The sequence below is a fragment of the Moschus berezovskii genome, chromosome 9 (assembly GCF_049115385.1).
Source record: "Moschus berezovskii isolate FMDL1 chromosome 9, NW_MosBer_1.0, whole genome shotgun sequence".
NCBI lineage: Eukaryota > Metazoa > Chordata > Mammalia > Artiodactyla > Moschidae > Moschus > Moschus berezovskii.
The window spans coordinates 59710228-59738178 of record NC_142468.1 but is presented as its reverse complement, the minus strand read 5'-3'; the positions used below and the strand labels follow the sequence as shown (position 1 = coordinate 59738178).

Below are 27951 nucleotides of genomic sequence, written 5' to 3'. Positions count from 1 at the left end.
TGATACATATTTAAACTTGAAGAATATTGGCTGCATACATCCATGAAAGCATAGCCACCATCAAAACAGTGAACAAATCCATGTAAAAGTTTCTTCATGCTCAGTAACAATCTCTCCTTTCCCTTCCCCATCTTCAGGCAACTAATGATCTGCTTTCTGTCACTCTAGAAGAGTTTGCATTTTTCAGAGTTTTATGTAAATGCAGCTATATATTATATTTACTTTTGCCTGGCCTCTTTTGCTCAGCATAATTACATGGAGATGCATGCATCCATGCTGTATGTATCAATATTTTATTCCTTTTATTACTGAGTATTATTCTAGAATACTGGTATGCCACAATTTATCTGCTCACCTATCAAAGGAGTTTACTCAATTATATTTTAATTCTATTTCCCTTCTTCCTCCCTCAATAATAGTATAAGAAAAAATTTTATATCCCATGTTAAGACTGCTGACATTTCTACTAACATAATCTAGGAGTAACATGATTTATAGGAATGGAGTGTAAAAGCAGGTATCACAGTAGTTGTCTGTTAATCCCAGGCTTAGGTTTAGTTCTGAGCTGAAGGCTAGTTCCTTCTGCTTTCTATACTTTCTTTTGTTCTTTATCATAAATTAGCAACCCAAATGCCCATCAACTGATAAATGGATGAAATTATGGTATATCTATACAATGGAATATTATTTGCCATAAAAAGGAAGTACTGATTTATACTACATTATGGATGAACCTTGAAATCATTATGCTAAGTGAAAGAAAGCAGGCACAACAGGCTATGAAATCTATGGTTCCATTTATCGAAATGTCCAGAACAGGAAAATCCTGTAGATACAGAAAGTAGATTCATGGTTGCAGGACCTGGGGTGGGGGAGGGAAAAATGGGGATTGACTGTTTAAAAACTATGGACTTTCTTTTTTGGGTGAAGAAAATGTTCTGGAATTTGATGGTAGTGATGGATGCACAATTTTTTAATTTTCTAAAATCACTGAATTTTTGTATGCTTTAAAAGGGTAAATTTTTATGTTCATTGGATTTCAATAAAGCAGATTTAAAAAAAAAAAGCAATCTGTGCAACTTTGCTGAAGGAAATGTATTCAGGCACAGCAATTAATTTAATTTCCCATTTTTCACTTGCTAAAGAGAAAACAGAGCTGCTTACCTCATTGATCATGCTGCACCTGCATTTCCAGGTCTCGAGCATGAAGTGGAACTTTCTAGCATGAGGAAGTAAAAATGTCGCATCTGTAAATAGGTCATGTTTGGGGAGGTAGTTCAGTATCATGTTGTTTTAGTTTGCTTGAGATGGTGAAGGGCCTGGAGCCACTTTGACTTGTCTTTTCCTTTCCTTTTAAAAATAACATGCTTTCAGATTGTCTAACCACTCTTTCCTCTAGCCATAGTTAACCAGATACAGGATATCCTGTCGGTAAAACATCTTAGCTAAATCAGATTATTTACCAAACTCCTAACAGCAATAGACAGAACAGAGTGACAAAGTAGACGTCCAAATATTCAAAATAATCCTTGGGAAAGGAAAGAAGCCAGTAGCATAGAATTAGCAGTGATTCAATTAGAGGAACAGCTTTGGTTTCCAGCAGCTGTGGAGGATGGGAATAAGGACAGACTTCCTCCCTTTCTAATTGTTTTCCTTCACCTGGTAAAACACCACCTTATATAGAAGGCTTTTAGCTGCTCCACTGCTGTGAATCAGGACCGACATTGTAATATCTGGAAATAGAGCTTCATCTGGTCTATTCTCAATAAATCAGTGTTTCCTGGGTACTCAAGATTTGTAGTTGAGAAATAGCATGTTTTCCTCCTGCTTTTGAAAATCTTACTAGCTAAAACTTGAGTTTTGGTGTCATGTAATTTAAATTAGAAAGTAAATCAAAGGATTACCCCAGGGTGAAAGTAAAACCCATGTAACTCTACCCAGAAATGTTCCCTTTGCTTTTTGCTGTGATTTAACAAAGTCTTCCCAAGGTGATTTGAAAAATGTTATGTCAGTGTGTGTGTTTATCTTGGATTTTCTGATACAGTCTCGCCAGTTTCTGGTGCACTGCAAAAAAATTGTGTAAGAGAAGTTTCTACTTTACCCTGACTCTGGAAGAACATGACTCCCAGGGCTGTTCCTTTTGAGTATTACTCGAAAATATATCTGTTCATTTATATATTAAACATCTGCAATGCAAAGCATTCCTGTAAGATGATTAAGTGACTTCTCTAGTAATAGGATGGGCTTTGTAGGCATGGGCAAGCATAGCTCTAAATTCTGTATGCACATGTGTGTGTGAGTGAAACGTACCATACATCCTGAAAATATATGGATGTATACACATATGCACATTCAAGACTGTTAGTGAAACATACATACGTTTCCTGACTTTTCTCCCTATCTTTTAAGACTCCCGTTTGCTTCTTCTAGGCCCTCCTTTCTCCTTCTTCCTGGAAAGCCATAATCTGGATTCTTTTTCTTTTACCTGTCATTCCCCTGCTTTTTCTTAAATTGTTTAGTGTCACCTCTTTTTGAAATGGAATCATACTTTTTCTTTGGCTTAGATTTTTACCCAACATTACATTTTGAGATTAACTAGGTAGATATATGCAGCTGAAGTTCACTCATTTTCCCTGCTATCTAGTATTAATTTGTACATCAGTATTTCTTCCTGTGTATGAAATATCCCACACTTTTCCTGTTAAACCCATTTGGGACATTTGGGTTGCTTCCAGTTTTTTGCTCTCATGAAAATGCTGCACAGTACACTCTGTACATGTGTCTTCGTCCTCATCCAGGAGTTTTTCTAGAACGTATACTTTGGAGTTCAGTTACTAGGTCATACAGTATGCAGTGCTCAACTTTATTGGGTAATGCCAAGTCATTTGAAAGTGATTATACCGATTCACTCTTCATTAGCAGTGTAAAAGTGTGACTTTTGCTCCACTTATTGACACTTAACGTTCTCTGAAGTTTTGTTTTTATTAGTCTTATTGCAAATTCTGAAATTTGGTTAACAAATATTTGGTTGGGTTTTTATTTTGCATCATCTTATTGAAAGGGACAAGAAAATAAATGTGTTTGTTCACTACATTTGATAAAATTAAATGGACCATCGCTAGATTCTGCCAATAGATATATTTCCAAGTAATAGCCAGCCTGAGAGTCTTGTTCCTTTCCTGTTTTTTCTCTATTAGATATTTTTGATATGCAAAAATTTCAACAAGTAAAGCAGTGCAAAGATGTATGAGGAAGCTAATTTCTCCTTTCCTCTTTTACCCTCCCCGCAGCAGGTTACCAGTATTAATGCTAGGGTATGTCATTCCACATTTTTTTCATATTCATAAATATGTAATAGATTTATGTTAGATTGTGACTTAGATTGCCATTTTATTAGATCAAAAAGAGTTGAATATCAGTAATTTCATACAGTTCAATCACACATGCACACATATCCTATCTTTGAGGATTTTTCAAATGTAAGCTTTACCACGCAGCTATGTTTTCATGATAAATGTCACAGACACTCATCCAGCTCATAGGTATGGCTCTCACTCACTCATGTTAATGATTGAATCATGCTCACTCCTCTGTCCCTGTGGAGAAAAGTTAACATTTCCCTTGGTTGGTTTGTGTTGCTTCACCCTGGATGAATCCCAAGACACGGGGGAGAAACAGGGGGCTGAGTCAAAGGACACATGTATCTCCAATTTAAACGTATATTGCCAGATTCCTTTCCCAAAACGTTGTTAACAGTTCAGGTTTCCATTAGCAAGTGTGAGAATGCTTGTTTTCTGCATTTAGTCATCACTGAGTATTATTACTCTTCTGGGTGAAAATTGGTATTCTATTTTCACTTAGATTCCCATGAATTTTGGTGAGTTGAGCCTGTTTTCACGTTTTATTGTTCTTTTGCATTCTTCTGTGAATTGTTATTTCATATCCTTTGCTCATGCCTCTTTAAGATGATTTGACTCCTCAGTTTGTTGGGAGCTCTTAGTTTATTAATGATAGTAATGTTTTGTGTGTTCTATATGATACAGTTGTTTATTTCCCAGTATATTATTTGTCTTTGATTTTGTTTACATTATATTTTGCTTTACAAAAATTTTTTAATATTTAGTCACATATATCTGTCTTTTTCTTTATGGTTTCTATCTTCGGAAGGCTTCTTCTGTCTAAGTCGGTACCCTTCTAATTCTTCTTCTAATGCTTGTATTTATTTTTTAAATATATATATATATTAAATATCTGAAATATATTTTGTACATGGTATGATATATGAGTATAACTTTATGTTCTTTCAAATGTATAGCCAGTCTGATGACACCATTTTATTTATGAGTTCAAATGCAACTTCAGTCCTATATTGTTTCATATATACATCTATCAATTTTTGTACCTTGTATTATATTTCCTGGGTCTGTTTTCTATTCCTGTATCAATATAATACTATCTTGATTATGATAGTTATATTTTAAGCTTTAATATATAGAAAAGCAACTGAGTCCTATTTTACTCTTCTTTTAAAATATTTCTTGGTATTATTTGGCATTTCTTCCCATATAAGGATTAAACTGATTTTGTTTCAATATAAGATGTCATTGGAGATTCTGCTTAAGACAGAATTAAAATTATATATTAATTTGAAAAGGATTAACTTTTTTATATTCAATTTTTTCCATCCAGGAATCATGTCTGTCTGTTCAAGTCTTGTTTTATATCTTCTAAAAATACTGTCGAATGGTTTTCAAATAAATACTGAACTTTCTTCTAAAATGTGTTCCTCAGTATTTAAGAGTTTTTATGTCTTTTGGAATTGGAAATTTGGTTAAATGGTTAGATAAAAGGTAAATATAAATAACTTTTCTATTCTTAAGGCTAAAACTTATTCTCAGGCTAAAATACAGAGGAGTCCCTAGGTCCCATCTCCAGGGATGTATGTGGAAAGCTGACTTAAAGACTGTTAAAGAAGAGCTTTGTACTGCTTAACCTCATTCCAGCTTTGCTGCCATGGGGCAGACAGAGGCTGTGCTCTGAACTTTGTGTGGTTAGGCACGTCGTTTCTTCTCTCAGTGCTAGATTGGCTGTGACTTATTTAAAGGTGGGTCTTAGAGAAAACTAATGACTGTATTTACATTTCTGTTTTCTTTGAAGCATGCTTTTATCTGTTTGTACAGAGGTTCATTTGAAAATAAAACCTCAAAATATGAAGTAGATGAGGAATATTAGTTATTGGATAATAACTTATCATCAGTTTAAAAAACATCTACAGTACTGCTGTATTTACTTTTAAAGGCTAGAGTTTACAAGTAGAAATATTTTTACTTCTTGGAAAACAGTAGCCTAAGTGGCAGTGTAGACAGCCTTCTTCATATTAAACCCATTAAAATGCCAATGAAAATGTCACAAAGAAAAATTTTCAATAGTCCAACCTCAGTATTCAGAAAAAAAGAAAAGTTTTCAAAATAACTAATTTTTAACTATTACAATCACAAGGAACAAAATTACAAACAATAAACTTTAAAATTGTCTGATTCAGAACAACAAAGTCTCAGAGTTCAAAAATGATTCAACTATGCTCTAAATGATAAGAAAGAAGATATAGAGCTGTGATGCAAAGGCCATGTAGTGAAATTGCAATACCATAAATAAGGACATGTCTAGATGTAGTAAAGAATACATTTATAACTGCTAAGTATCAATAGTTAATTAGGGAAGTATGCTTATTAACTACTAAATGAATTCCAAAATTAGGTTGCTTAAATAAAGGTGCATAGACAGTGGTGAATCAAAATAACTCATTTCTAGAAAATTTCTAGAAAAATAATAAGTAAATACTTGAGCCAATAAAAGATATATTTTGAAGAATCAGTAATTGAAGGTAAAAGTATTTTCAGAATTGATTTGGCCTATAAATGAAAATGAATACCCCGAGAAAGTTATCAAGACATTTACTATTCATATCTTCAATCTTCAGTGAAAAAGAAAATTGAAAACATTTGGAAGGAAAGGCCACATAACTTTCAAATAATGATTTCAGATGCAGCCACAATTAAGACCATGAAGTCCCCAAGGAAATGAAACAACATCTGCAGTTCTTTTTATGGAAAAGAATGATCCAGGCAAGATATCATTCATTTGGGAAAGCTAAAGAAAGATTTTCACATATCCCACCAACCCCAAATTGTCACTGACCTTACACTTTGATCCAGAACAAGAACTTCATATTGTAGCGGCCTTATCAACTAAAGATGAGAGACTGAAAACATCAACTGAGGAGAGATCAATGCTTCTGTCCACATCTTCCCATTTCAGAATAAGATTGTGATCTAAAGCTTAAAAGGAAGAGAAGAAAGGAACTAGTATTTAGGGAGCAACTACTATGTATCAAGTTTTTTACATTTTTTCATTTACTCTTCAAAAACCCTGATGGTATGATCTCCTTGTTTCAGATGAGAACGCAGTCTCAGAGAGGTTAAGTAACTTGCTTTGATAAGTGAAAATGAAAGTTGCTCAGTTGTGTCCAACTCTTTGTGACCCCATGGACTGTAGCACGCCAGGCTCCTCTGTCCATGGAATTCTCTAGGTCAGAGTACTAGAGGGGGTAGCCATTCCCTTCTCCAGGGAATCTTACCTACTCAGGGATTGAACCCAAGTCTCCCACATTGCGGGTGGATTCTTTACTATCTGAGCCACCAGGGAAGCCCAAGAATACTGGAGTGGGTAGCCTATCCCTTCTCCAGGGAATCTTCCCAACCCAGAAATTGAACTGGGGTCTCCTGCATTGCATGCAGATTCTTTACCAGCTGAGCTACCAGGGAAGCCCTGCTTTGATAAGCAGTAGAACTTGAATTCATGTCTTTCTGACCCCCCAGAAAAAGCAGAAGTTTCAGAGTAACAGTTAAAAACTAAGAATAAGATAAGACAAGGGCTGAAACCTGTAACTCATTTTTTTTTTAGCTTATGCAATAAAAGTCTAAGGATATGATGTTTATTATATGGCTATATGTAGAAAACAACAGAAAAATGAATTTGATGATTGTCAGTTGTGTGTGAATTGGCGTACAGATGAGGTTTGAGTGAAAATTGTTTTATTCAATGCTTTCCAACAAACATATTTCAGAAGAAAGGAGAAGTATATATACAGTGTTTAATACCAATGGCATGTATTAAGCATAAATAAGAAATAGCAAAAACAAGATGAAATAAAGAAAGATAGTTGATTATCCAAACATAACAATCATAACAGATATAAACTTAATTTAGTTCAGTTCAGTCGCTCAGTCATGTTGACTCTTTGCGACCCCATGAATCACAGCACGCCAGGCCTCCCTGTCCATCACCAACTCCTGGAGGTCACTCAAACTCACCTCCGTCGAGTCGGTGATGCCATCCAGCCATCTCATTCTCTGTCGTCCCCTTCTTCTCCTGCCCCCAATCCCTCCCAGCATCAGAGTCTTTTCCAGTGACTCAACTCTTCGCATGAGGTGGCCAAAGGATTGGAGTTTCAGCTTCAGCATCAGTCCTTCCAATGAACACCCAGGACTGATCTCCTTTAGGATAGACTGGTTGGATCTCCTTGCAGTCCAAGGGACTCTCAAGAGGCTTCTCCAGCACCACAGTTCAAAAACATCAATTCTTCGGCGCTCAGCTTTCTTCACGGTCCAACTCTCACATCCATACATGACCACGGGAAAAACCACAGCCTTGACTAGACGGACCTTGGTTGGCAAAGTAATATCTCTGCTTTTTAATATGCTCTCTAGGTTGGTCATGACTTTCCTTCCAAGGAGTAAGTCTTTTAATTTCATGGCTGCAATCAGCATCCGCACTGATTTTGGAGCCCCAAAAAATACAGTCTGACACTGTTTCCACTGTTTCCCCATCTATTTCCCATGAGGTGGTGGGACCAGATGCCATGATCTTAGTTTCCTGAATGTTGAGCTTCAAGCCAACCTTTTCACTCTCCTCTTTCACTTTCATCAAGAGGCTTTTTAGTTCCTCTTCACTTTCTGCCATAAGGGTGGTGTCATCTGCATATCTGAGGTTATTGATATTTCTCCCGGCAATCTTGATTCCAGCTTGTGCTTCTTCCAGCCCAGCGTTCCTCATAAAACAGATGTACTTAAAAGTTCATTAAAATATAAGGCAGGACTATGATAAATTATAAGGAAATGGAGAATGATAATATCTGAGAATACAACAAAATGGATAAAGGGGGAAACCTTTAGAAGCACAAGGAAGAGCATTGTGTTTTGTTTTGTTTGTTTTTTTTTGCGTTCGTGGTCAGTTGTGTCTGACCACGACTACCCTATGGACTGTAGTCTGCCAGACTCCTGTGCCCATGGAATTTTCCAGGCAAGAATACTGGAGTGGTTGCCATTTCCTACTCCAGGGGATCTTCCAGATCCAGGGATCAAACCTGCATCTCTGGCACCTTTTGCATTAGCAGGTTTACCACCATGGCACTTTACCACTAGTGCCACCTGAGCAAATAATGTTAAAATGTACAGGTGGTAACACTGGAGTGAGGTCTCTTCTTGGTGAGGCAGCATTCTAGGAATGAAGCTTAACATCATCGGGTATAAACCAAGAGCCGTTGGGCCAGGGAAAAGCTTTGGCCTTTTGAAATGTAAAAGTAAATGTTGTATACCTCCGGGTTTACTGAGTAGAGTTGGAGAGTCAGGTTTTATCTGGAGTGGATATAGTTGAGTCAAACTATTCATTCACTTATAGTTAGGAAATGTATACATTTCCTTGGCTTAATCATCTTTGGGAAGAAAGAGACTTCTTAAGGTCATACAGCTGTAAAAGTGATGGCTCCTGTAGCTAATAAGAATGAAGACAGATGTGGGAGGCAGGGTTATGTCACTCACAACTAGGGGGAGTTGTGGGAATGAAGTTGTGATGTAAAAAGATAATGTTAGAATTAAGAGATGTCTGTTGAGCAAGGTTTACAGATGGAATCAAGTTTTCAGTTGAATCAGAACTCTCTTGGTCACTTCAAGAAGGAGAGATGGATTGAGAAGTTTAACTGATGAAAAAGTTACTGGTGGGGTAAATGAGTGATCAAATTTGCTTTCCAGGGACATAAGCCTATTTGTAATATGGTCTGTATTTCCCCGAGGAGATTATTACCAGATTGCTTGGGTTCCTTCTTACCTGGTTTTGGAGGAAGCAGGGAACTCCCTTGGTGAAAGGCTGGATGGAACTCGTTGGGGTCAGGTAGACGGAGCATTGCTTTGGCCCTACCATGTTTGAGGCCAGGATCTCATAGCTTATAACAACTGCATATCCTGCAATGTGTTGAAGGAATAATGTTTTAAAGGAAGACCGTGGGAAATATCTGCATAATAAAGACGTTCTTTCCTAGTCCTGCCTTGAAATGAGGTTGTTGGGAGGCAGGTCAGTATGAAAGGGAGAGAGACCCTCTGACTATGGATTTAACTCTCTGAGTGTTCTCTGTAAGGTTCTTTCCATTTATTTTATTTTCCATCTATGGCCCTGGTTTCTCAAGTGAATTGTCTCTGAAATGTGGTAACCTATGTTAGAGACCACAGATTCTAGTTTAAAGATCTCATATTCTGAAAATTTTGGAGTGGTATTATTCCAACCTTTGAGGCTAATATTACTGCTTACAAATGATTGTGAAGTATTTAAATTATACAGGAAGGGACAGAGAATTTCTTTCTTTCTAAGTGGTTCTTTTGAAAGACTTTCATGAATAATTGTAAGGATAGAAATAGCCCCTGCATTTAAGTTTTGCTGGGTCTGACGTAGATGTGTGTTGGGGTAAGTATAGGCAAGAATACCACAGATCTGGCCAGGAAGAAAGATTGTCCCCAGAGTTCTTTCCTTTCTTCCTCATCCCTGTTTAATAAAAAGTGAAAAATACAAGAAAGTAACATGAAACAAAGCTGAAAAGATAACTCATTTAATAAAGAAGGGACTTCCGTGGCAGTGCAGTAGTTGGGATTCCATGTTCCCACTGCAGGCGACACAGGTTCTATTCCTGGTAGGGTAACTAAGATCTCACATACGGCAGTGAAAGAGAGGGAGGGAGGGGAGAAGAAGTAAAGAAGAAAAAGAAAGAAAAAGTTGTGAAAATATAGCTCCAACAAAAGCCCAATGGGCCAAACAAAATAGCCACAAAAGACCAGGGAAGGTTCTTTGTCTGAATTAAAAATAGCAATAACAACAACAAAAAATGTTAGCAAGTGCATTGAATACAAATGTTCATTTCATTGCAGAGTCCTTCAGTTCTATAAGTTTGCAGCCTCTGCCACCACAGGGAAGCACTTACCAGACAAGTGTTGCCATGGGCAGTCACTGTCCCTTGCTTTCTTCTTTTTTAATTTAAATTGAGACATAAATAACATATAACACACTGGTTTAGAATGTACGACATACAATGTAATGATTCAATGTATGAATATATTGCAAAAGAGTCACCAAGATAAGTCTAGTTTACATGCATCACCATATAGTTACAAATTTATTTTTCTTGGGATGAGAACTTCTTAAGATTTTTTTTAGAAACTTCAAAATATACATTACAGTATTGTTAATGCTAGTCACAATGCTGTACGTTACATCCCAGGACTTATTTATCTTATTACTGAAAGTTTGTACCTGCTGACCATCTTCACCCATTTCACAAACCCCCTTCTCACCTCTAGCAGTCACCAGTCTGCTCTATCTATGTATTGGGGGAATTTGTTTTGTTTTACGATTCTACTTATAAGTGAGAGCATACTGTGTTTTCCTTCTCTGACTTGTTTTACTTACCCTAATGCCCTCTGAGTCCATTCATGTTGGCATGAATAGCAAGATTTCATTGTTTTTTATGGCTGAGTAATATTCTATTGCATGTATGTGTATCACATTTTCTTTACCTCTTCATTGATGGACATTTAGGTTGTTTCTTTGAAAGTCTTTGCTTTTGTAAGTAATACTGCTGTGAACATGGGGATGCAGATATCTTTTCACGTTGATGTTTTTGTTTCCTTTGGATAAATACCCAGAGAAGGAATTGCTGGATCATATGGTAATTTTACTTTTAATTTTTTTTTGAAAGATTTATTATTTATTTATGGCTATGCTGGGTGTTCGTTGCTGCACACAGGCCTTCTCCGGTTGTGGTGAGTGGGGGCTAGTCTCCAGTTGTGGTGCATGGACTTCCTGTGTTGTGAAGCATGGGCTCTACATGCTCGGGCTTCAGTGGCTGTAGCAGGTGGGCTCAATAGTTGGGGTGCACATCTTATGGTTGGAATATTCCCAGGCCAGGGATCAAACCCACATTCCTTGTATTGGCAGGTGGATTTTTGACCACTGTATCACCAGGGAAGCTCCTCTTTTCAATTTTTTGAGGAACTTCTTCCTACTTTCTTTGATAGTCCACTGCAGTACATAGACATTGTCAACTCTGCCTTCTAGGTCCTAGCTGTGATACCATGAGGATTTGGTGAAAATGAAATAGAAAGGGTGATCCAGACTGCTATTTAGGATAACCCTTAAAATCATCAGCTGCCGTGAGAAATGGCGGGAAAAAGGGGGAGGAAGGGTAGTGTGTGTATAAAATCTCCATCTCTGACAGTGCCTTGTCAGCTTTCTGGAAACCTGTCTCTACTCTAGAATTCATCTTCAAGGACTAGACTGTTTCTGAGACTTTCTCCTGTCTCTGCTGCATGCTTCTGGGTCTTGAAAATTAGCTGACAAATAAGCATTTGCTTCAAGGCTCTTTGAGGGGTACTTAATGTCTTTCCCTCTCCCAGCACATTTCTGCCCATCAGCTTTTGCTTGGCCTTGCCTCAGCTAAGGTTTGGCCATTTTCTGGTTGAGCTCACAGCCTCTGAGCAGCCTCTTTCCCTGAGACTGGGGCCATCCCCAGCCCAGGCCTAAGCTGGAAGGAACTAAAGCAAGGATGGTACCAACAGTAATGGGGAATTATTATGATTTATGACAAAATTAAAGGTAGAGAAAGGGAAATAAACATCTTGGGTTTTTTGAGGTTTTTTGTTTTGAAATTGTGGTAAAATACACATAACATGAAATTTACCATCTTAACCATTTTTAAATGTACAGTTCAGTGATCTTAAGCACATTCTCATTGTGCAACCATCATCCACTTCCAGAACTCTTTTCATCTTGCAAAACTGAAACTCTGTACCCCTTAAACAGTAATTTTCCATTCCTTTCTGCCCCTAGCCCCTGGCAACAACAATTCTACTTTCTGTCTGTATAAACTTGACTATTCTAGGCACCTCACATAAGAGTATGGAAAGTGGAAAATGTTAGTCGCTCGTTCAGTCGTGTCTTGACTGTTTGCAATGCTATGGTCTGTCCATGGAATTCTCTAGGCAAGAATACTGGAATGGATTGTCTTTCCTTTCTCCAGGGGATCTTCCTAACCCAGAGATCCAACCTGGGTGTCCCGCATTGCAGGCAGATTCTTTACTATCTGAGCTACCAGGGAAGTCCATATTGGAGTATATACACAGTATATTTGTTCACAGTAATTTTTTTATGACTGGCTTATTTTACTTAGTATAATGTCTTCAAAATGTATCCATGTTATAGCATATCAGAATTTCTTTCTAAGTCTGAATAATATTCCATCATGTGTATGTGTGTATCAAAGTTTATTTATCCATTCATCTACTGATAGACACTTGTTTGCTTCCAACTCTGGGCTATTGTAAATAATGTTTGCATATATAAATATCTCTTCAAGACCCTATTTTTGGGCATATACTTTGAAGTGGAATTGTTGAATCATATGATATATATATTGTTAATTTTTTGTGAAATATCCATACTGTTTTCCATAACTATATCATTTTATATTCTCAGCAAAAGTACACAAGAAAAAGCATATTAGTGTCACTGAGCATCTTTTCAAGTACTTGCTGACCACTTCAGTATCTTTGGAGAAAAGTACATTAAGTCATTTGCCCATTTATTAATTGGGTTGTTTGTTTATTATTATTGATTTGTAGGAGTTTTTAATATATTCTGGATACTAACTCCTTATGTGATTTGCAAATATTTTCTTCCACTTTATGAGTTTTCTTTTTACTCTGTTAATTGTGGGCTTGGCTGCAAAGAAGTTTTAAATTTTGACATATACCAATGTATTTATTTTTATTTTTGTTGGCAGTGGGAAATATTTTTCTCAGACATATAGGAAGTTTCAAAAGTATATTCTTGAACACATAGAAACTTTCAATAAGGAAAAAAATTTAGAAAATATATGTCATAGTTTATGAACATAATACAACTCACCCAAAAGTACTTGTAGTAAAAATTCTGTATATAAAATAATTAGGTCATAAGCAAGAAGTACAAAGGGAGAAATTTATCACTTTCAGGATTGTTTGATTCTTTATTTCTTCTGGGAAATGAAACTGTTAATCAGATAGGAAAGAGAAGTGGCTACCATGTTTGAGAATGGGAAGAAGGGAAAAGGCAGTGGTGTTTTGAATCATCTACAAATTGACAGGTGATTTGCATATGTTGTTTTACTAATTTCTTGTACCAGGCTTGTGAGGGAGACATTGCTGTTGCCATTTCACAGGCCAAGGCTTGATATCTTGCACAAAGCTACAGAGTTACTGAGCAGTAGAGCTGGGATGGGAACCCAAGACCTCTTTTTTCCCTAACCCCTCACCAGGTGAGGGTTAAGTAATAGTTAATTACTTTATGACAGGACACTTTATGGAATATAGCAAAATTATTTTAAAACTGATTGGTAAGAATTAATTTTCAAACTATCAAAAAATAGCAAGGATGATTTAAAATGTCTCACAGTTCAAAATGGTGTGATACAGAATTAAAAATGGAAACATAGATTATTGTGACAGAGAAGACCTCAAGAATAAGACTTCATATATGTAGGTTTTAATATTGAATACTCTTGAGTATAAACAATTATTGGGGGAAAAGCAACTCATCATTTTATCAAGGCTGTGAGTCCTATAAACCCACGTAGAAAAAGTAATAGACTGGGGTCTGACACTTGCCAGTAGAAATTTCATTTGACCAGAGATGGGTGTGTATCTGTGTGTGTGTGTGTGTGTGTGTGTGTGTGTGTATGTGTATGTATTTGAAGGCTCCTATGTAGAACGTTGAGATACAGTTTGCCAGGGACTCTCCATTTCCTTAGCATCCTCATCTTATCAAAATTGCATCTTTGTCCCTGCCTGGCCCCTTTGCCATTTGGGCTTGTGGTTTCTGATGTGTACTCATTTTCAAAGAGTGAGTCTCGTAAAAATGAGCAAAAAAATCACAGTCACCTCAGGTCTTGTTAAAACACAGATGGCTGGGCCCCACCAGAGTTTCTGCTTCAGTAGATCTGGGATGAGGCCCAAGAATTTGCATTTCTAACAAATTCCCAGATGAAGTAAAGTCCCTGGACCTGAGAGAAGTACATAAATTGAGCAACTTTTCTACTTTTAAAAGAAACTTCTATATTGCAGAACAATTTGGATTCTGCTGAATCTAATGATTTTTTAAAAAATGGGCCTACATTTTCTATGGCTTTTTTAAAATTGCATTTTCCTGGAAATGTATTTTTATTAAATTTTATAGAAGTATTGGTCCACAGGGATTGAAAATGAAAAGCAAGTGAACCAAAAACATGTCCAGAACCACAGAGAGTTTGAGAAGCACTGTCACCAGAATTATGACCAGCTGGCATTTCCCTTTGTGGGATCACATGTTCCGGGGTCAGCCACAGCTTGCAGGCCTAGAAACTTGATCTAGTTGAAGAACCAGAGTTGATTGAAGTCACAACACAGACACACACTGTCAGGTTCCACAAAGAACTGGAATCTAAAACCACATGCCAATGACAATTTACTAATCTACAATGAAAAATGAAACTACAAACTGGCTGGGTTACTCATGTTGGCCTGACCAGTGAGTCAGTTCCCTGCCTGAGAAACCATCTTATAATCCAGAGGTTACTCAGTGAGTGTGAAATGGGAAAAAGGGAGCTCAGTATATTATATGAATGTTGGTGGCATCAGGCTGATCACCTCCTGAAGACATAGGCATGTACCTGACAAGTGGACCACATCCCGTTGGTCATTGCTTTGATGGGTGGATGCTTACTTATGAAGCTTCCACTGCTGGCTCACCCATTTCCCCTTCCTAACTGACAGGTAATGATATTAATTCAATCAAGTCACTGCCATCAGTCTAGTCAGATCTGTCTGAAAGTATGTAATTCTGTCTCTTTGATGATGTCTTTGCAAATCTCTACTGCACCCATTAAGCTGTGACTGTCAAATTCAATTTTGAAAAAGTTAAAAACATGAATCTCATCCAAATGCATAGTGAGCACATGTCAAAGAGTTAATTAACTCATTAAAGAGTGAATAAAAAAAATTGATATAAGAAGTATGTATAGTCTATGAGAGAAAGAATGCTGAAATAATATTTTCAAGTTATATATAAAACTGGTTAATATCCATCCTATAGGGCAATAAAGACATAAGCTCTGGAGTTGTTTTTTAAATCAACTAAAGTGCATCTCTACCAGAAAAAAATCCCATTTGTGATTTACCGATTTTCTACAAATGACTGTCTAGCTTTACAGAGTCAGGCCCTAGTCAATAGTAAGTAGAAAAAAAAAACTGTCCTTCTTACAGAGATCAAATGAGCTTTTTAGACAGTGCTCTTGTGTGACATTGAAGGGTACACAGGAATCATTCTGCCTTATTTCTGAGTTTTGGAAGACTTTTCTTAACAGACTTAATAGTTTTACTCTCAGAGAGCTATCCCATTTCCTTGTCTCCAAGTTCTCTGAAAGAAGAGAGATCATCTGGGGAAGAGAGAGAAACTGCTCCATCACTGAACTTTCACTGTGCTCAGTTCCTCCCAGCCAGTGGGACTCAACCTTAAAGAATTTGGATCTATTGGTTTTCTAATTGCAGAAAGAGGAACTCAGTATTCACAGTGTGCCTCCTGGCATTTAAATGTTCTCATCAACTGACTTTAGGCTTGGTTCATTTGGGTCAGATATTCAGCCAGTGCATGCGGAGTTCAAATATGGAGCAATTTAAGGATGATTCCAGTGTGTTCCTACATCCTGCCAAGTTGACCGTCTAAAGTATTTGGGAATGTTTAGGATCTGTTGTCTAAGCAGGTGTCAAATCTGCAGGAATTATGTTTCTGAATAATCATTTCATGTAAAACATGTCTTGCTGCTGCTACTGCTGCTGTTAAGTCACTTCAATAGTGTCCAACTCTGTGTGACCCCTTAGACGGAAGCCCACCAGGCTCCCCTGCCCCTGGGATTCTCCAGGCAAGAGCACTGGAGTGGGTTGCCATTTCCTTCTCCAATGTGTGAAAGTGAAAAGTGAAAGTGAAGTCGCTCAGTCGTGTCCGACTCCTAGCGACCCCATGGACTGCAGCCCACCAGGCTCCTCCATCCATGGGATTTTCCAGGCAAGAGTACTGGAGTGGCTTGCCATTGCCTTCTCTGAAAACATGTCTTACGGGGTAACTAAGGCTAATCATCAGCTGACACAGCAGAGCCGCATTGAGTGTTCAAATACTGCAGTGTTTTCGTATCAGTTGTTGAAGAGAAATTATCCTTGGTTGAGGTTATAAGAACCTAACGATGTTGCCTATCAGTGGTTGTGGAGGTGGTAATAGACCTGGGAGGAGTGCTAACTAGGGCCTGGTGGTCTGGGGGGCAGTAGGAGAGGCAGGTCCTCTCTTTGGCCCAGGGCTCCCTAGAGTTGCAGTGGTAGCCGAGCAGACAGAGGCCATCCAGCAAGCATTGGCATCCAGCTCTCTACTGCAGTGAAGGGCCTGTAGCATGCTCAGCTGCAACAAAGACACCAGAGTTTTTGTGACTGCCAGTATCACAGTGACATCATTGATGTGGCTCTATAGTTTGAACAAGGGCATCACTTAGCTAAGTGACAGCTACATCAACTTAAGATCACCACAACAATTTGTAAAAAAATCAACAACTGATTTGGAAATTTCTAGAATATTTTCGTAAGTCATTTTCTGTATAACATATCATTTATGCATGTTTTAAGATGTAGTTAATTCGGCAATTAAAAGGGATGTTAAATATATTTTGGTTAAATATTTTTGGCTTATTATATTAATATTTTATCTTGCCAGATGTTAAATATTTTTATTATGATTCATTTCTGGCTATTTAAAGTTAAAATTATTCAACTTAACCATCAAAATTAAGGAAAAAATTAATTGGGAAGCTGTTGGCATTATAATAAGTAGAGATTTATTGTTTGAATTTAGATAAGTGTTTATTCAAAGTTTAAGAGATGACACAGCCTCCAATAGTCAGATAGCTGAATTTTAATGGGCAGTTTGTATAAAAGTAAAGGCAGGCAGAGGGGAGGTTCCCCAAGGGCAGAAACTGTATCTGAGTAAACCTGGTCTCTTAATTGCCTGGTAGGGACTTGATAAATGTTAATTGACTAAGTGAATGACTGAATCAGTATATGAAAAAACTCTTTATCCTTACCAGTAATTATACAAATACTAACTAAAACAATCATGCTATACAATTTCACAGCAATTAATTTAGCAAATTTAAAGAAATAGAAAACCAATGCTGAAGAACCGTTGTTGAAACAGGAAAGCTCGTCATCACTTTCGGAAGGAACTTGCTGCTGCTGCTAAGTCAGTTCAGTCGTGTCCGACTCTGTGCGACCCCATAGACGGCAGCCCACCAGGCTCCCCCATCCCTGGGATTCTCCAGGCAAGAACACTGGAGTGGGTTGCCATTTCCTTCTCTAATGTGTGAAAATGAAAAGTGAAAGTGAAGTTGCTCAGTCTTGTCTGACTAGTAGCAACTCCATGGACTGTAGCCCACCAGGCTCCTCTGTCCATGGGATTTTCTAGGCAAAAGTATTGGAGTGGCTTGCCATTGCCTTCTCCACGGAAGGAACTTAGTTCATTTATAAAGAGATGTTGCTCAGTCGCGTGTGACTCTTTTTGACCCCATGGACTGTAGCCCACCAGGCTCCTCCGTCCATGGGATTTTCCAAGCAAGAATACTGGAGGGGGTTGCCATTTCCTTCTCCAGGGGATCTTCCCAACCGAGGGATTTAACCCAGGTCTCCCGCATTGTAGGCAGACGCTTTACCGTCTGAGCCACCAAGGAAGTCTCAGTTAATTTATAGTTACTGGTAATCAAGGATGGTTACTTTCTTCACCCATTTCCTGAGGAATTTATCCTCAGGAAAAAAATGTTTAAAAAAAATGAAAACTTTTCTTTAAATATGTTTATTGTAGAGCTATTTAAAATAGCAAAACTTGAAAGTGAAAGTCGCTCAGTCGTGTCCGACTCTTTGCAACTGCATGGGCTATACCGTCCATGGAATTCTCTAGGCCAGAATACTGGAGTGGGTAGCCTTTCCTCTCTCCAGGAAGAAATGTTAACAATACACATATTCTGTTTGCATCCGTGTTTAAAAACAAAACATCTATTGAATGAAAATGTGAGAGGCAGTGGAAAGCATCCAGATGAAAAGATGGTAGGATGTCTTTATTAATAAGCACCTTTCTAATGGATGAACAAGAAATCTTAAAGAAATATATGCCTCCCTTCAGTTCAGTTCAGTTCAGTCGCTCAGTCGTGTCCGACTCTTTGTGACCCCATGAACCAGAGCACACCAGGCCTCCCTGTCCATCACCAACTCCTGGAGTTCACTCAAACTCATGTCCATCGAGTTGGTGATGCCATCCAGCCATCTCATTCTCTGCCATCCCCGTCTCCTCCTACCCCCAATCCCTCCTAGCATCAGACTCTTCCAGTGAGTCAACTCGTCGCATGAGGTGGCCAAAGTATTGGAGTTTCAGCTTTAGCATAAGTCCTTCCAATGAACACCCAGGATTGATCTCTTTTAGAATGGACTGGTTGGATTTCCTTGCAGGCCAAGGGACTCTCAAGAGTCTTCTCCAGCACCACAGTTCGAAAGCATCAATTCTTTGGCAATCAGCTTTCTTCACAGTCCAACTCTCACATCCATACATGACCACGGGAAAAACCATAGCCTTGACTAGACGGACCTTGGTTGGCAAAGTAATGTCTCTGCTTTTTAATATGCTATCTAGGCTGGTCATAACTTTCCTTCCAAGGAGCAAACGTCTTTTAATTTCATGGCTGCAATCAGCATCCGAAGTGATTTTGGAGCCCAAAATATAAAGTCTGACACTGTTTCCACTGTTTCCCCATCTATTTCCCATGAAGTGATGGGACCAGATGCCATGATCTTCGTTTTCTGAATGTTGAGCTTCAAGCCAACCTTTTCACTCTCCTCTTTCACTTTCATCAAAAGGCCTTTGAGTTCCTCTTCACTTTCTGCCATAAGGGTAGTGTCATCTGCATATCTGAGGTTATTGATATTTCTCCCAGCAATCTTGATTCCAGCTTGTGCTTCTTCCAGTCCAGCGTTCCTCATGATGTACTCTGCATATAAGTTAAATAAGCAGGGTGACAATATACAACCTTGACGTACTCCTTTTCCTATTTGGAACCAGTCTGTTGTTCTATGTCCAGTTCTAACTGTTGCTTCCTGACCTGCATACAGGTTTCTCAAGAGGCAGGTCAGGTGGTCTTGGATTCCAATCTCTTTCAGAATGTTCCACAGTTTATTGTGATCCACACAGTCAAAGGCTTTGGCATAGTCAATGAAGCAGAAATAGATGTTTTTTCTGGAACTCTCTTGCTTTCTCCATGATCCAGCGGATGTTGGCAATTTGATCTCTGGTGCCTCTGCCTTTTCTAAAACCTGCTTGAACGTCTGGAAGTTCATGATTCACATATTGCTGAAGCCTAGCTTGGAGAATTTTGAGCATGACTTTACTAGCGTGTGAGATGGGTGCAATTGTGCGGTAGTTTGAGCATTCTTTGGCATTGCCTTTCTTTGGGATTGGAATGAAGACTGACCTTTTCCAGTCCTGTGGCCATTGCTGAGTTTTCCAAATCTGCTGGCATATTGAGTGCAGCACTTTCACAGCATCAACTTTCAGAATTTGAAATAGCTCAATTGGAATTCCATCACCTCCACTAGCTTTGTTCGTAGTGATGCTCTCTAAGGCCCACTTGACTTCACATTCCAAGATGTCTGGTTCCAGGTGAGTGATCACGCCATCGTGATTATCTTCGTCGTGAAGATCTTTTTTGTACAATTCTCCTGTGTATTCTTGCCACCTCTTCTTAATATCTTCTGCTTCTGTTAGGTCCATACCATTTCTGTTCTTTATCGAGCCCATCTTTGCATGAAATGTTCCCTTGATAGCTCTAATTTTCTTGAAAAGATCTCTTGTTTTTCCTATTCTGTTGTTTTCCTCTATTTCTTTGCATTGATCACTGAGTAAGGCTTTCTTATCTCTCCCTGCTATTCTTTGAAACTCTGCATTCAGATGCTTATATCTTTCCTTTCCTCCTTTGCTTTTTGCTTCTCTTCTTTTCACAGCTATTTGTAAGGCCTCCCTTACAGATTGCTAATACAGAAATTACCACAGATCATTCTTAGCACATTAAAATTTAACCCCAAATTAATTTTCTCAAAACTGAGGATTGTTTTCTCTTTGCTAATTTACATTGCTCCTACAGATTCATGACACATAAATTCAAAAGGGTGATGTGGGATAGCAGTGTTCAAAAACAATTCGTGGTTTGTAGGAATATTTCTGGGAACAGAGCACAGTTGTTCCTTTATTTGCAAATTCCATATGTGTGAATTTGCCTACTTACTTAAATTTATTTGTAGTCCCCCAATCAAATCTCAACAGCATTTTCACAGTCATTCACAGACATAAACAAAGGAGGAAAAATTTGAGTTGCTCAACATGTATAGTCCCAGCTTAGGCCAAACCAAAGACACTCTGCCTTTTTGTTTCAGCTCTCATACTTTAAACAAAGTGCTCTTTTCACGGTCTATTTAGTGCCATGTTTTTCACATTATTGTGTCCTGTTTTTGTTGTTGGTGGTGGTGATTATACTATTCAAAATGTTCCCAAAAGCATAGTGCTGATGTGCTGTCTAGCATTCCTAAGTGCAAGAAGTCTGTGTTGTGCCTTATGGAGAAAATACATGTGTTAGATAAGATTCCTTCAGGTATGAATTGTAGTATTGTTGCCTGTGATTTCAATATTAATTAATCAACAATATATATCAGGGACTTCCCTGGTGGTCCAGTGGTTAAGACTTCATCTTCCAAAGCACAGTGTGCATGTTCAATCTCTGGTCAGGAAGCTAAGATCCCATATGCCTCAGGGCCAAGAAACCAAAACATAAAACAGAGCAATATTTTAACAAGTTCAATAAAGACTTTAAAAATGGCCCATATAAAAAGCCAATCTATATATTAGATAAGATATGTTAATAAACAGAAACACACATAAAACAAGGTTATTTGTTGATCAACCGATCAAATGTTGTGACCTGAGCTCCCAGGAACTTAATCCTGTATTTCCCCTGGATACAGTGCTTCAGTATTTGCTCGCTTATTTTTTATGGCAACTGAAAGAACACACTGCCATGAACAATAAGAATTGACTGTATATGGTTCTAGTGGGTGCATCAGTTCAGTTCAGTCGCTCAGTTGTATCCAACTCTTTGCAACCCCATGAACCAGAGCACGCCAGGCCTCCCTGTCCATCACCAACTCCCGGAGTTCACTCAAACTCATGTCCACAGAGTCAGTGATGCCATCCAGCCATCTCATTCTCTGTCCCCTTCTCCTCCCGCCCCCAACCTTTCCCAGCATCAGAGTCTTTTCCAGTGAGTCAACTCGTCGCATGAGGTGGCCAAAGTATTGCAGTTTCAGCTTTAGCATCACTCCTTCCAATGAACACCCAGGATTGATCTCCTTTAGAATGGACTGGTTGGATCTCCTTGCGGTACAAGGGACTCTCAAGAGTCTTCTCCAACACCACAGTTCAAAAGCAACAATTCTTCGGCGCTCAGCTTTCTTCACAGTCCAACTCTCACATCCATACATGACCACGGGAAAAACCATAGCCTTGACTAGACGGACCTTGGTTGGCAAAGTAATGTCTCTGCTTTTTAATATATTATCAAGGTTGGTCATAACTTTCCTTCCAAGGAGTAAGCATCTTTTAATTTCATGGCTGCAGTCAGCATCTGCAGTGATTTTGGAGCCCAAAAAAATAAAGTCTGACACTGTTTCCACTGTTTCCCCATCTATTTCCCATGAAGTGATGGGACCAGATGCCATGATCTTTGTTTTCTGAATGGTGAGCTTCAAGCCAACCTTTTCACTCTCCTCTTTCACTTTCATCAAGAGGCTTTTGAGTTCCTCTTCACTTTCTGCCATAAGGGTAGTGTCATCAGCATATCTGAGATTATTGATATTTCTCCCAGCAATCTTGATTCCAGCTTGTGCTTCTTCCAGTCCAGCGTTCCTCATGATGTACTCTGCATATAAGTTAAATAAGCAAGGTGACAATATACAGCCTTGACGCACTCCTTTTCCTATTTGGAACCAGTCTGTTGTTCTATGTCCAGTTCTAACTGTTGCTTCCTGACCTGCATACAGGTTTCTCAAGAGGCAGGTCAGGTGGTCTGGTAGTCCCATCTCCTTCAGAATGTTCCACAGTTTACTGTGATCCACACAGTCAAAGGCTTTGGCATAGTCAATGAAGCAGAAATAGATGCTCTTCTGGAACTCTCTTGCTTTCTCCATGATCCAGCGGATGTTGGCAATTTGATCTCTGGTGCCTCTGCCTTTTCTAAAACCTGCTTGAACATCTGGGAGTTCACGGTTCACATATTGCTGAAGCCTGGCTTGGAGAATTTTGAGCATGACTTTACTAGCGTGTGAGATGAGTGCAACTGTGCAGTAGTTTGAGCATTCTTTGGCATTGCCTTTCTTTGGGATTGGAATGAAGACACCTTTTCCAGTCCTGTGGCCACTGCTGAGTTTTCCAAATTTGCTGGCATATTGAGTGCAGCACTTTCACAGCATCATCTTTCAAGATTTGAAATAGCTCAACTGGAATTCCATCACCACCACTAGCTTTGTTCGTAGTGATGCTTTCTAAGGCCCACTTGACTTCACATTCCAAGATGTCTGGCTCTAGGTCAGTGATCTGCTCCCCCTTGCCAGTGTGCACACACCTTTCCAGACCCGCATGGTTTTTAGCCTTTTGTGGAGTTTTTCAGATCACTTGTTCTCCTTTTTTTTTTTTTCCCTCTAAGATCAGCGAGAATATTGCTAATCAAGTAGTGTAGACGTGCACAATAAATCCTAAGAAAATGGCAAGAACCTCAGAAGATGTATCCAGTATTTTTCTTTGTGTCCCCACAAGATCAGAAACTGACAAGTACTACCAATTCTGTAGTTGGGAAGAACTCAGTGACGTAGTGGCTATGACCTGACTCCTAATCAGATGGCCCATGCTGGACATAATGAAGACTCAAACCTCAGAGAACGGTGTTCTGTTCCCAGGTCTGACCACTGTGGGCATTCTTAGTTAAAGCACTAGTAACTAACTTGGGCATAAAATGAATTTTCCAAAAGGACAGGTAACACTCACAGAATCTCTGGGAGAACTGGAGGATCTTTACATATGGAGCATGCATATCAGATGTGCACCCAAATTATACTGTGGAGCTGGTCGAGAAGACGCTACTACTGCTTCTATGGGATGCAAACACTGGAGTTCACACAGCTGGCAGCTGACACTGGGAGCTTGAATTCTGCTGCTAAACTGCTGCCATAGCTGCCTCAGAAAGCCCAGAGTAGCTGCCATCACGCCCACATCCAGCAGATTCCATTCTCCACATTGCTTGCTTCCTTTTCAGATTTCTAAGCAGCAGCTTTGGTGATGTACCTGTACAATGGATTTTTTTTTCTAATTTTTATTAAAGTATAGTTGATTTAAAATATTAGGTTCTACTGTACAGCAAAGTGAATCAGTTATACATATACACATATCCATCCTTTTAAAAATTCTTTTCCCATATAGGTCATTACAGAGTATTGAGAAGAGTTAACTTTTTTTCCCTGTGCTATACGATAGGTCCTTATTATAATAGTTATCCATTTTATATGTAGTAGTGTGTATATGTCTCTCTGTCTCAAAACTTGGGAAGAAGCAAGGAAAAGGAGGAAAAGGAGGGATAAAAGTGCTTACCATCTTGCACAGTCCTTTACAAAGAGGGGTTCACTTGTAGTGACTCAGGCCACCATAGAGACAGACACATTTTCTTTCACCCTTCTAAGCCAATAAACACAGAGGGATTATTGCTGTCCCAGGTCCACTAAAGTTTCCAGAATCTTCCATATGAGGCAGGAGTTTCTACTCCCTGCCTTTCCTACACCTGGCCCTCAAAGGCCATACTCTTGTTTCTTCTTTCCTCCTCTTTCCTTCTTTATTTTACAATTTCATATGAAATTTTCTTTACCCAGTAGGAAATATGACATTATGATACATTTTGTACTTTATAATGAAACTGCTCTTCTTTCTTCTAAAATGTGTTTTCTGTAAATGTAAATTTATGCATAGAGCATGATTTGCTTTAATCAATGTACAAGATTTTCACATTCAAGCAGTGAGTGAAACAATCAGAATGCAGTTTCATTTCAATGGAGAACAAGAATTTTTTTAATCTCCCTGTAGCATTTTTAGGGAGAAGGCAATGGCACCCCACTCCAGTACTCTTGCCTGGAAAATCCCATGGGCAGAGGAGCCTGGTGGACTGCAGTCCATGGGGTCACTAACAGTTGGACACGACTGAGTGACTTCACTTTCACTTTTCACTTTCATGCATTGGAGAAGGAAATGGCAACCCACTCCAGTATTCTTGCTTGGAGAATCCCAGGGACGGCGGAGCCTGGTGGACTGCTGTCTATGGGGTCGCACAGAGTCAGACACGACTAAAGTGACTCAGCAGCAGCCTCAGCAGCATTTCTAGAACAATGATTCTCAACATGTCAATTGGAAAAGCCATATTTTAAATAAAAATTTACAAATCTTAGTAATAGTATGTAACAGAAGCCAAACTTTTAATATCCAGCTCTTAATTGAAGAGTGTTTTTAAATGAATTTGCATTTGATGTATCACACTGTCATCTATGTATTCCTGTGAAAACAGAACAACACATAGGTATAGAATATACTTTATGTGCAGCCAGTTATAGAACCCTTTGTGGGGACTCTGACTTTGTTACTAGGTCACACCAGAGGCACAGGCATGACAGTTCCTGGATTGTAGTCAGGCTGGCATCCACTGCCAAGTCTCCTTGGCCCAAGCTGGCAGCAAATTGATGGTATCTGGGGAGAGGTTGGTTCCCCCTGCCCAAATATGCTGGCCTTGCTTTCCAGCCTCTCACCGGCTTTTGAGGTGGTAGTTCATAAACATGTTTTTTTATTTTTTTCAGTTATGCAAAAATGCCTACTACCATATACAAGCCATTTAGAAACAAAATAAAAGCCATTCCTAGAATAATTTAAACAGATGCTTATGACTGGATTAAAAAACCATTAAAAATAAGGGTCTTGAGTGGAAGCACACTGACAAAGCAGAAAAGACTATAATGGTGAAAGCTCATTTCCCTCACTGCACTGGACGCTGAGCAGAATTAAACCCACGTATGAAAGCAGTTCATTTCTTCTTTCATCAGAGACTCTTCAGTTCAGTTCAGTTCAGTTCAGTCGCTCAGTCGTGTCCGACTCTCTGCGACCCCATGAATCACAGCACGCCAGGCCTCCCTGTCCATCACCAACTCCCGGAGCTCACTCAAACTCATGTCCACAGAGTCGGTGATGCCATCCAGCCATCTCATTCTCGGTCGTCCCCTTCTCCTCCCGCCCCCAACCTTTCCCAGCATCAGAGTCTTTTCCAGTGAGTCAACTTGTCGCATGAGGTGGCCAAAGTATTGGAGTTTTAGCTTTAGTATCAGTCCTTCCAATGAACACCCAGGATTACAAGGAAATAACGGACAGTTCTTTCAGCTCTACTGTTCTTTTCTCTTTGTTATGGATGTCCTCTTGTGACATTTCATTTGAGTCCCTACCTGAGTCAATAAAGTAATGGTTTAAAAAGATGGAAAGCTTTTTAAAAGGACACAATTTTAACTTGAAGGTCTGAGACCAAATCGGTTCCAGGCTCTGGTGACCTCCGTTGCACTCAGTCGCCCTTCCCTGACCATTATTGGACCCCTCCTGAGGACGGAATAAAATGCCTGATACTGACTTTCATTGCTGTTGTTACCAGTTCAGGGTTGATGCAGAGTGGGAACCAATGTGAGATTAAGTTTAGAGCATAAGGATGGTCATTTCAAAGACTGGGAGATAGGCAATAAAAATCATATAGTTGATTGGGTCCTGTATTAGTTATCTATGGTTATGTAACAAATTAACTCAAGCATAGTGTCTTTAAACCACAGGCAGTGATTATCTCACAGTGTCTGTGAGTCGGGCATCTGGGGGGTGCTTAGCTGCATGTCTGTGGCTCAGGTGCTCTTAGGAAGCTCCAGCTTAGGTGTCGGGAGGGGCTGCAGTCACCTGAGGCTTGACTAGACAGGAGGATCTGGTTTTAAGATCACTCATGTGGCTGTTGGCAGGAGGCCTTAGTTCTTCAACCCAGGGGCCTCTCTGTACAATTGCTCGTGACATGGTTTCTCCCAGAGCGAGGGATCCAGGAGAGAGAAAGCCCAAGATATAAGCCATAGTCTTTTAGAAGTAACATATCACCATTTTCGCCACCTCTGTTGGTCTCTCAAGGGTGTGAGTACCAGGAGGCAGGAATTTGTAGATTCCCCTGGAAGCTGGCTACCACAGGTCCAAATGACCACCTTTTTTGGGAAGTATGATTGGATAGCTACATTCTTCATAAGTCTAAGAACAGCTGCTTGATCATGTTAATAATAATCATCTATCATATTTTGAAAACAAATTTTATATCTTGGTTTAAAAATGTAGACTATTATTATTTTAATTAAGTAAAATACAGTTATGAAGCTTATAAATAACAGATAAAGAGGTTTAAAGTTTTATATAAACTTATAGTCACGATAGTTAATATAACATATTTATGTATCACCATAAAAATGTATTTATTTAAAAAACTATAGTTAATAATATTATATAACACTATAAACCACAGTTAAAAGCATACATTTAAATGTCACTGCAAAATAAAATTTATTTTAAAAACTTTTTTCACATAATAGTATTTTGTAAATCTTTCAACATTAAGATGTAAGTTCATTATTTTTACTCGCTGCATAATATTTTATTGAATGATTGCAATAGGATAACTGTATTAGAATTATCTAACCATTTCCTACTGATGGACAGTTGTTTTTCTCATCTTTTGATGAAATAAGAGTCATGTTTGTAATATATCTTTGCATGTGTGCGTGTGTGCTCAGTCGCTCAGTTGTATCTGATTCTTTGTGACCCTGTGGACTATAGCCTGCCAGGCTTCTCTGTCCATGGAATTTTCCAGGCAAGAATACTGGGGTGAGTTGCCATTTCTTTCTCCAGGGGATCTTCCCAACCCAGGGATCAACCTGCATTTCTCATATCTGCACTGGCAGGTGGATTCTTTACCACTTCACCACCTGGGAATCCCATATCTTTGCATGCTGTGTAAGAATTCTTCAGGGTAAAATTTCAAAGTGAATTCATGAGTAAAAAGGTATGTGCATTTAAAATTTAGTAGATGCCACTGACTTGTCTGCTGAAAACAGTGTACTTACACTCTTTCTAGTGGTGACAAAGCCCCTGCCTTCTAATGTCTGCGTTATTTCCCTTTGCTGTAGTTTGCAGTGATTTTGAGGAAGGCGTTTCATTTGTCAGGGAAATCTGACAGAAAGGAGAAAGGCCTGCAGTGAGACCAGGGCAGCCATCAGGGAGAGTGAAGAGGAGCCATGAATGGCTTGCCCCAGGTAGCAGAAACCCCTCTGCGCATAGATC

General features: G+C 38.9%; 1 protein-coding gene across 17 annotated transcripts in view; it reads left to right on the top strand.

Annotated features, from left to right (window-relative positions):
• The window catches only part of GNG2 (G protein subunit gamma 2), a 131123-nt gene that overhangs the window by 32639 nt on the left and 70533 nt on the right, over positions 1–27951 (top strand). The window contains exon 3 of one of the 17 annotated variants that reach the window (XM_088839706.1): positions 27520–27673. The exons of the other annotated variants lie outside the window; for them this stretch is intronic. The gene's annotated coding sequence lies outside the window, so the exon portion shown is untranslated. The remainder of the gene's footprint in view (positions 1–27519; positions 27674–27951) is intronic. 17 annotated transcript variants of the gene reach the window in all.